Source organism: Eumetopias jubatus, unplaced genomic scaffold (genome assembly GCF_037043125.1).
Source record: "Eumetopias jubatus isolate StellerSeaLion01/CBP00866 unplaced genomic scaffold, mEumJub1_p1.0 scaffold_3, whole genome shotgun sequence".
In the NCBI taxonomy this organism is placed as follows: Eukaryota; Metazoa; Chordata; class Mammalia; order Carnivora; family Otariidae; genus Eumetopias; species Eumetopias jubatus.
The window spans coordinates 99,962,072-99,977,739 of NW_028274809.1; the positions used below are offsets into that span (position 1 = coordinate 99,962,072).

General features: G+C 43.2%; 1 pseudogene; it reads right to left on the reverse strand.

The window, feature by feature from the left end:
• Window positions 1-3,655: 3,655 nt before the first annotated feature.
• On the reverse strand, window positions 3,656-3,778 carry LOC114207383 (U2 spliceosomal RNA; annotated as a pseudogene).
• Between the last annotated feature and the right edge of the window lie 11,890 nt (window positions 3,779-15,668).

Here is a 15,668-nt window from a genome sequence, read left to right on the forward strand (position 1 = left end):
CAAGACTCTCTGCGCTACTCATCCTGTGGATTCCCCTCCAGCAAACATTCCCTGCCACACTACACCTGATCTCTGCCCAGCAGGCTGACCCTTCAGACTGCATCACCCAGGTTCCTTGCCCAGTGGCTTCTGACTGGGTCTAGCCAATAGATGGCCCAGAAAAAGATGGGAGAGTAGGAACAAAGGAAGGTTTGAGTAGGTATTTCCTGCTTTCCCACTTGGCCACAGTCTTGGCGATGGCTGTTTCTCTAAAGCCACGGTGCTTTGGGTGACCTCCCCTCTAGGTTACAGCGCTCCTGTAACTCTGTAACTGTCCCCTGCACTTCCCTCTTCAGGCCTGGGGTGGTGGCAGTAATAGCCTCCCACTATCACTTGTCCTTGAGTCTGTCACCATTTTATGTCACTCCCCTTAATCTTGCCCACTCACCCATAAAGTCCTGCCATGGTGCTATCTTCAATTAAACCCTGGGCCTGTGCTCTATGTTTCCTATTAGGACTCTGATTGAGACTCCTCCTTGCCACTTCATTACATGCCCTGTATGGGCAAGTTAAGCAATATCACTTTTATATATTTTAGCTATTTTTTTTCAGGCACAGAGATCCAGAGAAAAGGTTGAGAGGCTTATAGAGATGCTTAGCAATGCAAGACCTGAATGCTCAAATCCTTAGTTGGTGTAATAATACTAATAGTAGTAGTAAGTGCTTGTGAGAACAATGGCAATGGCTAAAATGTTAGTGCCTACTATGTGCAAAGACCTATGCCAGGTACTTTACATTTATTATCTCATTAAATTCATACAGCCTACACGGGGTTTTTCACTGTTTGTAGATAAGGAAATTGAATTATAAGTTAAAGACACATAACCCATAAGTGGCAAAAGCAGGATGCGGCCCCAGGTCTGATAAAAAGTCATTAATCTAAAAAAAAAAAAAAAAAATCTAGGGACGCCTGGGTGGCTCAGTTGAGTGTCTGCCTTCAGCTCAGGTCATGATCCCAGAGTCCTGGGATCAAGTCCCCCATCGGGGTGGGGGGGGTCCCTGCTCAGCGGGGAGCCTGTTTCTCCCTCTGCCTGCCGCTCCCCCTGCTTGTGTGCTCTCTCTCTCTCTCTCTCTGACAAATAAAATTTTTTTAAAAATCTGAAAGAAAAGTCATTAATCTTTCTTTCCATTATACGTCTTACTTATATGTCTATAATAGACAGAACTCTTTCTGTTGTAAGTGGCAGGAACCTACAACTCATTAAGTTGACAGCCTATATAACCCAGGAGGTTCTCAAGGTACTGTAAAAGCTCTCAGAATCAAAACAAGAGCTTACCAACCCGGGTTTGAAAAGCTCGAGCCTGACTATCTAATTTCCCTCCAGTTCCACTCTCAATTCAATGTCCAAGGAAATTGAATAAAACTCAGGTACCCCCAGGACCATATCTGTCTCTTCTCTTCACTTGTCTCTGAGACCAGCTTTCTCCTCTCTGATGGGCTCTTCCATGAGACTGGATATATGAGATGAAAAATCTGGCACCAGCCAAGCAAGTATAGAGCTCATAATACACTAAATTATTCAGCATCTCACAGACTCACCCTTCTAATTTGCCACAAGACAAGAAAGGGCTTTTCTCCAGTTATTCAAGTTCAAAACAAAACAAACCAAAACAAAACAAAACTACAGGGATGGTCTGTGATTGGCCAAGAATGAGTCACATGTCCAGCTCTTAGAAAAATGAGTACAGCCAGACAGATAATCAAACCTGACTACCCCTGTGTGTGGGAGAGAACTGATGCTTTGATTGGCAGTTTAAGTAGCATGAGAGGACACCAAGCCAGAGGAAAGGAAAGGGACACTGGGCAAACACCCACAATAGACAAACATTATGAAGTCCTCACAAGTTACCTTTGTTAATGCATTTCTCACCCTAGAAGTTTAAAGCTTAGACAGGACTTGACCCCTTGTAGCCTTTAATTCTCTACTTTTTCTGAGCACTGTATGAGATGAAAGATCAGATACCAGCAAACTGGGCCAGGAGAAGTAATGATTAGACCATTAACATTCTCAGACCTTGAACTCCCAGTGGATAAGTCTCCCAGGATGGCATGTGACCAAGCAGACCAAGGTAATTGAATTCAGTCTAGGCACAGGGAAGCATCTGGAGAACGGCAGCCCCTAGAAATCCAGTCCAGAGGTGAACTGAGTAGTATAATGAGAATATAATGCCAACAACAATAGTAGATAATAACAGTTGGCTCTTACCATGTTCCAGAACCTATTCTAAGTTCTCTGTGTGTATAAACTAAGTGAATCTCCATAGCAACCCTACAAGGTAGGGACTACAGTCTCATCCCCAGAGTGAGTTTCAGTAATGTGCCCAAAGTGATCCAAATCCAGGCAGTCATGCCCCAGAACTCATACCTTTAAGTACCACACCACACCTTATAGTGGGAAATCATCTGGAACTACTACAGCAAACCTGAACTTGCCTAATCATTGGATGGTCATTGTACTTAAGAAAAAGCAAAAGAAAAGCCACCTCCCATCTCCCATGTATACTCACAGATGTCCCGTTGCTAACAAACCAATGTCAGGTGATGGATTTCTTAAACAGGACACTCAAAGGACACATCATGAGAATATCAGCTGATTAATTTGACTACATCAAAACTTAACACTTGTCCATAACAAAAAGCATCAGAAACAAAATTCAAAGATAAGTTACAGACCAGGAGAAGCCTTGGTAGTTCTCAAAACCAACAAAGGATTAAAACCCTAAATATAAAAAAAAAAACCTCCTAGAAATTAATAACCCAAGGGAAAAACAAACAAAGGCAATGAAAAGGTGTTTTCGGAAGAGGAAACCCAGTGATTCAATAAGCATATGAAAAGACTGTCTGCTTTATGAGTAGTCAGGAAAATAGAAATAAAACACCAGTGAGAAACGGTTCACACCCATCCAATTGGCAATAAAGTTCAAGACTCACAAGGCCTGGCCCCTGCAAGGATGCAGAGAGGTGGGAGCCTCATATCCTGATGCGGGCAGGGGGTGGGTGCTTGGCAGAACAAACACAACCTCTTTGGAGAACAATTTGACAATACCTGCTGTGGTTAAAGTGTCCACACCCTTACGCCCAGCAATCCCACACACAGTTATGGGGCTTCAAATCACTCACACGGCTGCCCGAGGAGACATCCACAAGAATGTATGTGGCAGGGGTTTGTAATCATGAGACATTTCAAACAACTGTACTTCGCAAACCACAGGGCAGTCATCAATTAATCATGGCATATTCCTATCATGGAAGATTCCAGAGCAGTTCAGAGGAAGAAAGGGAAGTGATATGCATCAAAATAGATAGAAAATGTAGTATAAAACGAAAAATGGAGTTACACCACCATGTGAAGAGTTTAATGCCAATGGTGTACATTTTAATTTCCATACAATACATACAGTGCAAAATGTAATGTACAGATGGCATTTAAATACCATCTAAAATATGAGTTTATATTTCTATGAACATATAATTGGATTTTTTACCAAATTAATATAATATTTAAGCTTGAAGTTTATGCAGTATATATTTTTATATAATTGTGTGTAATATGTATAGATTGTATTTATATTAAATATAAAAATTTAATTCACATCCAGTATGAAGTTATGTCTTTTAAGTTTATAACATTTTATGTGCATATGAATGTGTAGTAAGAATGTGAAGTACACGTACAAGTTATTAAACTGATAAGAACAGATACTACACTTGATCTTAGCCAAAAGGCCGAGAAGCGATACACGTACAAGTTATAAACATCGCTGTTGTACTCACCTCTGGGAGAAGACTGGATCTGGGAGGGCTACAGAAGAAACTTTAATTATATTTATAATGTTTTATTTCTTAAAGGACAAATAAATATGGGGAGAGGGTACATGAGTGTTATATTTCTATTTCTACTATTTCTTTAATTTTGAAATTCTTATGTAACAAAAATTTCTATTAATGCCTCCAGGTTTCACTCTTTTGAGAGAAGTGAACGCTGGGTTGACCCTCCAAGGGTGGTGAGTGGGTCGTGTCCGTACCCAGAGAGACAGGTCGGCGCTTGCTGGATGAGAGTCCTGTGGACCAGCCTGGTCAGAGATGGAAAGAAGGCTTTCGGAACATTCTCAAACACAACTCCCAAAAGAGACTCAGGCCTCTGGGAGGCCAGGAAACTTCAAAGCAACCAATGCAGAGAAGATCTTTCTGAATAATGGGAGATAATCCAAAATCCATTTCAATTTAGTTTAAGAAAATATATCCATGCGTTCATGGTAAGGCAGGGGTATCTGATGTTCTGAGAAGTCACATTGCAGTCAAATATTGAAGTTGAGAGCTGGTTCAAGGAAGAGTTTGCCAGCCAGGCAGCTCCCTGCCCTCCCACTGGGCAACCTCCCCTGTGCGAGGTTGAGCTGGAGACCGTCAGCTCTGTCTCTCAGGCAGAGGCACACGGGGCTTCTTTACGACTTGGTTCCTGGATCCTTGGGCAAGTCGTTTTCTTCTTTGAGCTTCTATTTCCATGTGTGAAACACATGCATGCGTGCCTGCATATGTGTGTGTGTGTGTGTGTGTGTGTGTGTGTACATACCACCTATCTCTAGAGCTACTTTCTCTCTGTTTCATACAGTTATATTAGGATCTCCCCATATAGCTCTTGCCAATAACATTAATAAAGGAATTAAAATGAGCTAAATAATAGGGGTGGAGGGGTTGGGGGCAGGGGTCATCCAAAAGCTTCCATCCATCATAATTACCTGGAGAAGGATCAGTGGGGCCTCTTCCTTCCTACTCCTTGGGCAACTTGTTTAAACTCTCTCTGCCTCAATTACCTCTTGAGTAAAAACAGAATAATATCACCTACCTTTTATCATTGAAGGGAGGGAAAAAAAAGAGATAACGTATGTGAAATCATATATAGAACTTCTAAAATAGTAAGTATTGAGTAAATGAAAGGGTCTGTATATTTATGTCTGCATATGAGTGTTTATCCATATACATTCGTGTTGGCAGATGGGTATGTACCTCTATGTGATAATACCCATTTCTCCAAGCAGTCTTGAATCTGCCCGCCAGTATCCAGGGGAAGAAAACAATGATAAGATGAAGTTTCCCAGGCTGCCTTTCTGACTCGAGGGGAGTGCGTACTGGGGCATGGTTTTCAGTTTTCACAGCAGAACAGTTTCAGTACCCCACCATGACAGTGCCTAGGGATACATCTTTGTCAGAGTTCTTCTGATTGGCCTTTTTAATTGTGTGGGCCTCCGCTGTTAGGTTTATAAGATGTTCATGGGTAGTGTGTTTGGAATTGAAAATAAAAAAAAAAAGGAGACAAGACTCCCCTCTCAATTTCCTTTCTTTGTATCCTCTTGACAACCAATATATATCCCAGGGGCATACCTCTAACTTCATTGGTCCTTGAGATCCTGTGAGCCAGGCCTCAGATCCCAGACCCCAGACCCTCTTTAGCCTCCATCTCTTTGACCTCCGTGTCCATTGTCGACTCAACAATTTTCACTCATCTGCCCAAAGTTTTCACTTTTACTCCTTAGCCTAAAGTAAATAAAAGTCTTAGTCCAAAGTTGAGCTGTACAATAAATGAAACCTTTAAAATTTTTCTATAGCTCAACTTTATTCCTAAATTTGCTATTCCTAAAATGGAATAGCAAAACAATTTCCATGAGCTGAGAGTAACCTCTCAGAGGGAGTTACTCCATCTGGTTAACCCTCAGTCTGTAGGACCAGGTGGATGCTGAGTCATATCTTATCCCACCTACCCGGATATATGGGAAACTGTTGCCTCCAGGCTGGGCTGGTTCCCAGGAAACCCTAAATTTCCATGTAAGACCCTTCGGATCAAACACACCACACCCCTGCCTCTTCTCTGGGTCTTACGTCCTTCCAGAGAATCCACGAGAAGGAAGCAGCACGGGTTCTTTCTCCTCTTGGAGAGTCTATCTTGGGTTCTGCACTGACCATCACCTCCCAAAACTATTTTAGAGACCTACCATCTTCCCACTTCTCATCACGTCCTTCCCTATTCTCTTTCCTCAGTCTAGGATATCATTTTCCAGTCTCAAAATTTGGAAAATACCAGGGAGAAAAAAGTTGATCACTATTCTAAACATTTTATCTCACCATAAATGTCATATGCGTGCCCAGGTCCCAATAGAAATGAAAGTGGAAGAAACAACGTTACTAATTCCTTTTATCATACACATGACCTGAGTTCCAGCTGGGTCCCAGGCACCCTGGTAGGCACTGGAGATACAGAGATGAATAGGACAACGCCTCTGTTCTCTAGGCACTCCCAATCTAGTGGGGGAGACAACCAGAAAAACAAACATTGCAATGCAATATCTAAGCGCCATGAAGATGTACTTACCAAACAGGAGGGAGAGTTCAATTCACTGGTGGGTAGGCATGGTGTCTCAGTCAGTTTGGCTGCTGTAACAAAGTACCACATAGACTGGGTGGCTTATAAACAACAGAAATTTATTTCTTAAGGTTCAGAAGTCTAGAAGTCCAAGATCAGAGTGTCAGCATGGGCAGGTCCTGGTGAAGACCCTCCTCCAGGTTTTCCTTGGATCCTCCTCTGGTGAAGAACAGACAAAACTCTCTGCAGTCCCTTTTATAAGGTCACTAATTCCATTCAGAAGGGTTCCACCCTCATGACCTCATTATCTCCCAAAGGCCCCACCTCCAAATACCACCCCATTGGGGGTTAGGATTTCAACATATGAATTGTGGAGACATACAAACATGAAGTCCATTGCAGATGGTGAGAGTGATTCAGAAAGTCTTTCCAGAATGGATGCTAAAAGGCCCACCTGACCAAAAGTACCCCTCCTTCTCCTTCCTGCAGGCACCATTAACCACACTCATAAAATTTCAATGCCATTTTCCCCCTGGGACTGGTACTTATGCAAGCCTTAAAAATAAACTCTTAGAGGTGTTAAGGTATTATGTTATCAGGAAAGAGTAACACATTAGCCTACAAATATACTAGGAGGATTAATTTATGATTAATTATTAATAGGACCCATCTTCACCTACTAGCAACTGGGAGTTTGAAGGAGGGCCAGCTCATAACTGAAGGGAAAACAAAGGGATGGCTTATATACTGGCACTGTCTTGGCTTCCCTGGAAGTAGGGCCTGAGTCAAGGATTCTTATTCAACTGGTTTCTGAAAGAGTGCTCTCAGGAGAAGGAGAGCAGGGGAAGCAGGATAGGCCAAGGGAGCAAGCTAAGCAAGATGGTGATCTCAGCCAGACATGAGTTTTGGTCTCATTCAGAATTGGTCCCACCTCGAGACAAGAAGGAACAGAGGAAGGGATGGTGCAGGGCCACCACCTGATTGAGGAGGCTCCCACTGGCAGGGAGCTGTCATCAGCCACCCCTCCGAGCGGGGAATGCGCCCGCCCCTCAAGCAAATGTGGGTAGACACCAACTGTATCCACTACAGGCCAGGGTCCTGGCATTCCCAGGGCACTCGATGGAAGGCTTGGAAGACAAAAAAGAGAATGCGGCTGGAAAAGGAAAGGGAACTCTTCATAACACTGCTAGTTTGTGTGTGTGTGTGTGTGTGTGTGTGTGTGTGTGTGCGCGCGTGCGTGTGAGCGTGCACGCGAATATGTGCATACATGCACACAGATGTGATGACTCTCCCATCAACCTGAGAGAATCCTAAGAATAGTTCCTAATGAACTCTCTGTTTCCCCTCTGGCATCTCCCTGAGGGAAGGGAGTGTTTCTCCCACCTTGTTCTGCACTTGCCCAATGCTCAGCCTTGAAAGGCTTTAGGATCTAGCAGTGGCAGGTATCCCAAAACCCTGATCTGCCTTCTCTCAACTGTGACTGCAAGACCCCCAACTTCTGGTTCTCCAGGTCATGAAGGGCTGTCAACAGTCTCTGCATCCACTACTAACCCCTGACAGCCATTTCCCCTTGATTCTCTAGAAATGCCGGTACTACCTGGAACATGACATTTACACGAAGCTGCAAATATGGTCAAGGGTGAGATGTTGCCAACCCTCACCTCCAGAGGGCTCTCTGTTTTCTCCTCAGCGGAGCCAAACTTAGGTTGCTGCTGAGAAAGGAATCAGACAGCCCAGCTCTCAGCCAGAAACTATCACTGCCGTGCTGGGAAATTGGCTTTGACCTTAGGCAGGCATGGGGGGCGCGGTGCGGGGATGAAGCCAAAGCAAATGTGGGTGTTGGCTCTTCAGAATTCTCAGCGACTAATGGATGTGCAAATGAAACCCCCCCAAAAATCTTTATATATATTTTTAGGAATCATGATTCATAAAGTATGCCCCACCTCTCTTGGGATTCTTGGAGATAGACCAAAATCTTTCCTTCTAAAATAAAATATTAGCCATTTTCCCAATTCCAATAAGTTGCCAGATTCAAATAAACCAGATTAACAGATAAATATTTCTCTATTTATATCTCCTTTCCATTATATTTTCTTAAACCTTGCTTGCCTGATTGTTTGCTGGTAAATTCTATGCAACAAAACACATAAAGCAGCTATCAACTAGCTATTAATAGAAAACTTCAGGAAAAGCTAGTTGCATTTGGTTCATGCTTACTGGATGTGTGATCATGGTCCTGGTTTTGTGTTCCAGAGAGAGAATACTAGCCCTACTATGCTCTAGGCTTCAGGACGCTGGGCAGTTGAATATTCCCATGTGTAATTTAGATATAATAACCCCTATTTTACAAACAAATGCATGAACAGATCGATAAATTGAGGCACAGAAAGTTTCAAGTTAATAAAATATTTGCACAAAAATTAGTTAAATATTTACATACCAAAAGAATTTATTGTGGTGAGCGCATACCACAGAGAGTCCTGAAGTAGATTTGACGTCAGCTAAGGCAACCCTGAGGAAGTGGTATGTGAGACCAGTTCTGAAGGAGGAGGCACTGGGACAAGGGAACACAGAAAATCACTTCAGCAAACCCCATGCTGACCAGTGTGCAATTGCTTTGGAAAAGAGCCTGGAAAGTCCTCAAAAGATTAAACATAGAGTTACCACATGACCCAGCAATTCCACTCCCAGGAATGGACCCAGGAGAAATGAGAACATATGTTCACGCTAAAGCTTGTGCAAAAACGTTTATGCGACATCACTTAGAAGAGTCAAAAAACGGGAACAACCCAAATGTCCATCAGCTGATGATTGGACGAACAAAATGCACTTTATCCTTACAGTGGAAATAAGTATTCGGCAATAAACAGGATTGAAGAACTGACCCAGGCTAGAATAGGGATGAACCTTGAAAACAGTATGCTAAGTAAAAGAAGCAGATCGCTAAAGAGGACATACTGTATGTTTCTGCATATATAAATTGTCCAAAATGGACAAATCCAGAGAGACAGAAAATAGATTAGTGGTAGAGGGAGACAAACCGTAAGAGACTCTTAATCATAGGAAACAAACTGAGGGTTGCTGGAGGGGAGGAGGAGGCGGGGGATGGGGTAACTGGGTGATGGGCATTTAGGAGGACATGGGATGTAATGAGCACTGGGTGTTTTTTTTTTTAATAATTTTTTATTGTCATGTTGATCACCATACATTACATCATTAGTTTTTGATGTAGTGTTCCATGATTCATCGTTTGTGCATAACACCCAGTGCTCCATGCAGAATGTGCCCTCTTTAATACCCATCACCAGGCTAACCCATCCCCCCATCCCCCCACCCCCCCTCCCCTCTAGAACCCTCAGTTTGTTTTTCAGAGTCCATCGTCTCTCATGGTTCGTCTCCCCCTCCGACTTACTCCCCTTCATTCTTCCCCTCCTGCTATCTTCTTCTTCTTTTTTTTTCTTAACATATATTGCATTATTTGTTTCAGAAGTACAGATCCGTGATTCATCAGTCTTGTACAATTCACAGTGCTCACCATAGCACATACCCTCCCCAGTGTCTATCACCCAGCCACCCCATCCCTCCCACCCCCCACCACTCCAGCAACCCTCAGTTTGTTTCCTGAGATTAAGAATTCCTCATATCAGTGAGGTCATATGATACATGTCTTTCTCTGATTGACTTATTTCACTCCTCATAACACCCTCCGGTTCCATCCACGTCGTTGCAAATGGCAAGATCTCATTCCTTTTGATGGCTGCATAATATTCCATTGTGTATATATACCACCTCTTCTTTAGCCATTCATCTGTCGATGGACATCTTGGCTCTTTCCACAGTTTGGCTATTGTGGACATTGCTGCTATAAACATTGGGGTGCACGCACCCCTTCGGATCCCTACATTTGTATCTTTGGGGTAAATACCCAGTAGTGCAATGGCTGGATCATATGGTAGCTCTATTTTCAACTGTTTGAGGAACCTCCATACTGTTTTCCAGAGTGGCTGCACCAGCTTGCATTCCCACCAACAGTGTAGGAGGGTTCCCCTTTCTCCACATCCCCGCCAACATCTGTCGTTTCCTGACTTGTTAATTTTAGCCATTCTGACTGGTGTGAGGTGGTATCTCATGGAGGTTTTGATTTGGATTTCCCTGATGCCGAGCGATGTTGAGCACTTTTTCATGTGTCTGTTGGCCATTTGGATGTCTTCTTTGGAAAAATGTCTGTTCATGTCTTCTGCCCATTTCTTGATTGGATTATTTGTTCTTTGGGTGTTGAGTTTGATAAGTTCTTTATAGATTTTGGATACTAGCCCTTTACCTGATATGTCATTTGCAAATATTTTCTCCCATTCTGTCAGTTGTCTTTTGGTTTTGTCGACTGTTTCTTTTGCTGTGAGCACTGGGTGTTATATGCAACTGATGAATCACTAAATTCTACCTATGAAACTAATAATACACCATATGCTAATTAATTGAATTTAAATAAAATTAAAAAGAAAATAGATTAGTGGTAGCCAGGGCTGAGGGTGGGGGGGAAATGGGGACTGACTGCCAGGAGTGTGGGATGTGGGAGGAAAGATGAGAATGCTCTAAATTGATTTTGGTGATGGTTGTGTGAGTCTGTGAGTATACAACAAATTGTACATTTTAAGTGGTTGAAATGATGAGTGGCTCCCACTCCATCTGGGACTGAAAGAGAATTGCCCAGTTGGAAAGGTGGAGGTAAACTCAGGGCTCGGGCTGGATAAAAGAACTTCATGACTTCAGAGTCTTTCACAGCTGGGTCACATTAGAGGTCTGTTTCGCTCCCTGCTCAGTGGGTAGACGAAAGACAGAAACAGGCTGTCCCAAATGGAGAAAGGTGTCAGCTGGGCTCCACACTGAGCTACTGAACCACAGGCTTTAAGCAAAGCCTCCTTCCAGAAGACAATTTCATAAAGCTAGTAAGAAGTCTAGAAAGAGGAGGAGAGACAAGGAGAGAGAAAAATGTGAGCAAAAGTCGTGAACAGAGACAATCCCAGCCCAACACCATGAAAGCTTTCTGGAAAACTTTACTTCTCCCACATACGTTCCACCCAGGGCTGCTTTTATTCTTTTATTCCTAGTCTCTCACTCTTCTTCTTCTTCTTCTTCTTCTTCTTCTTCTTCTTCTTCTTCTTCTTCTTCTTCTTCTTCTTCTTCTTTTTTTGTCTTTTTTTCTTTCTTTCTTTCTTTTTTTTTTGTCTTTCTATTTTCAAAGTCAGAAGAAATTCACCCTCTCGATGTCTTCCCCGGAGTGTTAGCATTTGCTGGCACTTGCCATGCCCCTGGGACTGGAGGGCGACACACCCTCAAGTGGCTTCAAGGTTTTGGGAAACATAAAAGTAATCCCCTATCAGAGCCGAGCACTGTGACACGCAGAGGAAGAGGTGGTAGCCTGGGGCTCCAAGCAAACTTGAAGAAAGGTCTAAGTGCTAGCCAGCCCTGTTTTCCTGCTGATAGTTTATCATCTCCCAAAATTTCTACCATTAGAGTCAATTTGGGTGTTAAAGTTCCCTTAAACTCAATGAAAAAGAACTCACACCCTGCGTTTCACTCCTCACGCTGTCTACAAACACAGAGCAGTCATGATGACTTATATTCAAATCCCTGACCACACTACTTTCCTTAATATTCTCTGCTGTCGCTGTTAGTACCGCAGCTACATTAGCAAAATTGAGCAGTCCAAATGCAACACCTTGCCCACCCCCCAAATAAAACTACCAATCACTCTGTTCACATTAAGTAATGATTTGCAAGGTCCTTCTCCCTTCTCCTGCTCACAACTCTGCCAACAGCATTTCTTAATGCAAACAGTAAAGACTGAATTACAAACGTGATCCAATTTTGCTCTGCATAATTAGTGGATTAGACATCAGAGAAAATCCACTTATTTTCATGGCTCATCCAGCTTCCCACCTCCAGCTCCCCACCTCCCCCACCACACCGCGCTCAGAAGTGAAGGCTCCAGAAGCACAAAGTGAGAAAGGACTTTATTAAAGCACAATTACAGCTATCAAATTCATTTTTAAATGACTCCCAAGTATAATCTTTTCTCAACTGAATTTTTTTTTCCTAAGTAAACAAAGCTGGGCATCTGAACTAGAAGTGCCTGAGTCAGAAGTATATCACTGAAAGCTACAATTATTATTATTTTTTTTTTTTTTTTTTGGCAAGAGATTTTGGAACAAACTGTCCATAGCTGAAAAACACCAAGCCACTCGGGTTTGGCTTGGCTTGACTTATGGAATCAGATGGCTTGTGTTTACTCCTTGGCTCTGTCAGTGGTATAATTCATTTTCTTATCTCTACAATGGGCATGGTGGTGAGTGTTAAATGGGATAATATCTATAAAGTTCTTGGAACAATGTTTGGGACATAGCAAATCTTCCAAACGATTTGCATGATTATTCTACGCCTAGAACCCAGCTGGAAAGAACAAGCATCCCCAGCCTATCCTTCAGTCCACCCCATACATGGGGTGGAGATCAGGGAGCAGCTCTGTGACAGAGCTCGGAGCCCCACCCGGTGCAGCTTGGAAGGTTCAGGAACATGTAGTCCATCCGCCCAGAATGGATACAGATTGCCACAGATGGATGCCTAAAATGGCTCTCTTCGGTATGGCAAAGGCTTTGCTGATGAAACAAATGGAAGATACTCTGTCACTGCCCACAGGGTAGGGGCAGAAGTGGGGGCAGGGAAGGGGGAAGAGCAAGGAGGGGAAACAGGACTTCTCTCATTTTCTCCTGTATCTCTTCCCTCTCAAATGTCTACGCCAGCCACCTGAGGAGTAAATCAAAATACTGACTTTTGAGCTGATGAGCACTCCTTCTTGCCAAAAAGCAACCCCAGTTGGGTAGCGCTCATGTTACCTTAGCATCATAAGTATGATTGCCGCCATAGAAGTGCGTGAGGTGCATTTCCCATCTCATGCTCAAGACAGCTCTCTGAGGAAAGTGCTAGTATTATTCGTGCTTTACAAATGAGGAAACTGAGGTCTAGAGACAAGTAATGCCTGAGGGCACACCTCTTTTTATGGACGGAATGGCAGCTGTAAATCCAAAGCTGTTGACTCCAGAGCACATCATCTGCCCCATGAGGCCCTGTTTCCTTGCAGCTTCCTAGAGGTTGGATGGGCATCAAGACCAGGATTCGGAAAGTTGGAATGGACCGAGTGAGAGGTAGTACTTCTATCAGCTTTAGCAGGAAGGGCCAGCGTGTCCTGGGATAAAGCATAGAAAGAAGACTTTCCCAAGTGACACAGAGAGGCTTTCCTCTCAGTAAACACAAGGATCTCCCTCAAAAATGCTGTCCCTAGCTATCACCTCTCAGCTCAAACCTACCCCTTTTCTGCTGAAATAAGCACAAAGCGCTTTTGCATTCATTCAGTGTGTTCTTGTTGGCTTCACTATGTAGTGGGTGCTCAGAAAACAGGTGATGTAGTAAGTTTCCAGAATAGAATTTTTTCTGTGTAATCCTTCTTCACAAATGTTCATTGCATTGGGGCACCTGGGTGGCTCAGCCTGTTGAGTGTCCTACTCTTGATTTCGACTCAGATCATGATCTCTGGGTCATGGGATCGAACCCTGAGTTGGGCTCCATGCTCAGCAGGGAGTCTGCTTGAATTTCTCTCCCTCTCCCTCTGCCCCTCCTCCTGCTTGAGCGCTCTCTCTCTCTCTCTCTCTCAAATAAATAAATCTTACTTAAAAAAATTATTTAAATGTCCATTGCCTTCACAAGACACCATGCTCAGTGATACAGGGACAGGAAGTTCTAAGAGATCATCTCTGACCCCAAAAAGCTTGCAATCTAGTGAGGTCCCATGGCAGAATGTCAAGTCTAAGGAAGGAAGAGACTGAGGGATCCAAGGAAGATATATTCTGCAGGTATGGGAAGGTTCCTAAGATCAGACGGAGGAAGTGGCCCTCAGTGGTGGCCAGCAAAAGTGTCAAGGCTTCTGGCTCCATTCTGCATCCTGGTAGCTACCCCTTAAAGACAGGTTCCCACCTGTCCTTATCATCACCACCCAAAGTGATAGCATGAGAAAACAAACAAACAAAATATCCTAAAGGAGAGTTCAGACGATTGAAAACAGAGACCGGAAGAAGTTTAGGGAGAGTTTTACCAGCAACAGCTTTAGGAGACATGGCCAAAGTGACTGATGGAGGTTCTTGGACCTTTCTGTGATCTAAATGTAGGTCTTCTGGACTTATTTTTGGTTTCTTTGGGTGACCTCCTTACTGAGAAGAGAGACTCCTCCTTGTTAATCTTAAACTGACTTTGTAAGAACAGGAGCCCTAAAGTCAGACCCAGGTTCAAATCTGTCCTTCTCTACTTTCCAGCCATGCTAGCCTCTCCGTGTCCCCGGCCTCCCTCCTGGGACACGAGGTCATTATAAGGAATAAATAAGATAATGCATGCAGATGCCTAACATGGAAGCTGACACAGAGCAGGGAATCAATAGATGTTAACTCTCCAGTTCTGCTAATAACTGGGTTCATTTGCACTTCAGCCAGGCAAGAGGTTTTTCCCAGAACTCAGAGATGAGACCTTGTCAACAGGGTGACTCAAGGGCATGGAATCTTGACACCTTTGGTCCGTCCCTTACATTCACCCATCTACCTCACTCCTGGAGAAATGCAGCTAATGAGGAAGAATTACTCAGAAGCATCAGCTATCTGGTAGGTTTGAAGAAAACTGCCTGTTTCCCCTTTTGTATCAAAGAAAAAAATTAACAAAGACTTGTCCAAACACACTCAGTTCTGTGAAGAACATTACCATTCAAACAAACAAACAAAAGGAATATTTGACTGAATCTTTCAAATTGATTCAGAATCCTTTAGATGGAGGCTGGGAACCTTTTTTCTGTAAAGACCAGATAGTAAATGTTTTAGGCTTTGTGGGCCATAGAGACCTCATCACAAGTACGCGCCGTGCCTGTGGGAGGAAAGCAGCCATAGACAATATACGAATGAATGAGCATGGCTGTGTTGCAATAAAACTTTATTTATAGACACTGAAATTTGATAATGTGACCATTTTCGTGTAACACCAAATATCTTTCGGTTTTTCTGCCAAATGCCATGATTTTGCTCATATGTGAAGTTTAAGACACAAAATGAGCAAAAAAGGAAAAAAGAGAGAGAGAAAGACAAACCAAGAAACAGATTCTTAACTCTAGAGAACAAACTGCTGGTTACCTGAGGGGATGTGGGTGGGCACATGGCTGAAATAGGTGAAGGGGATTAAGAG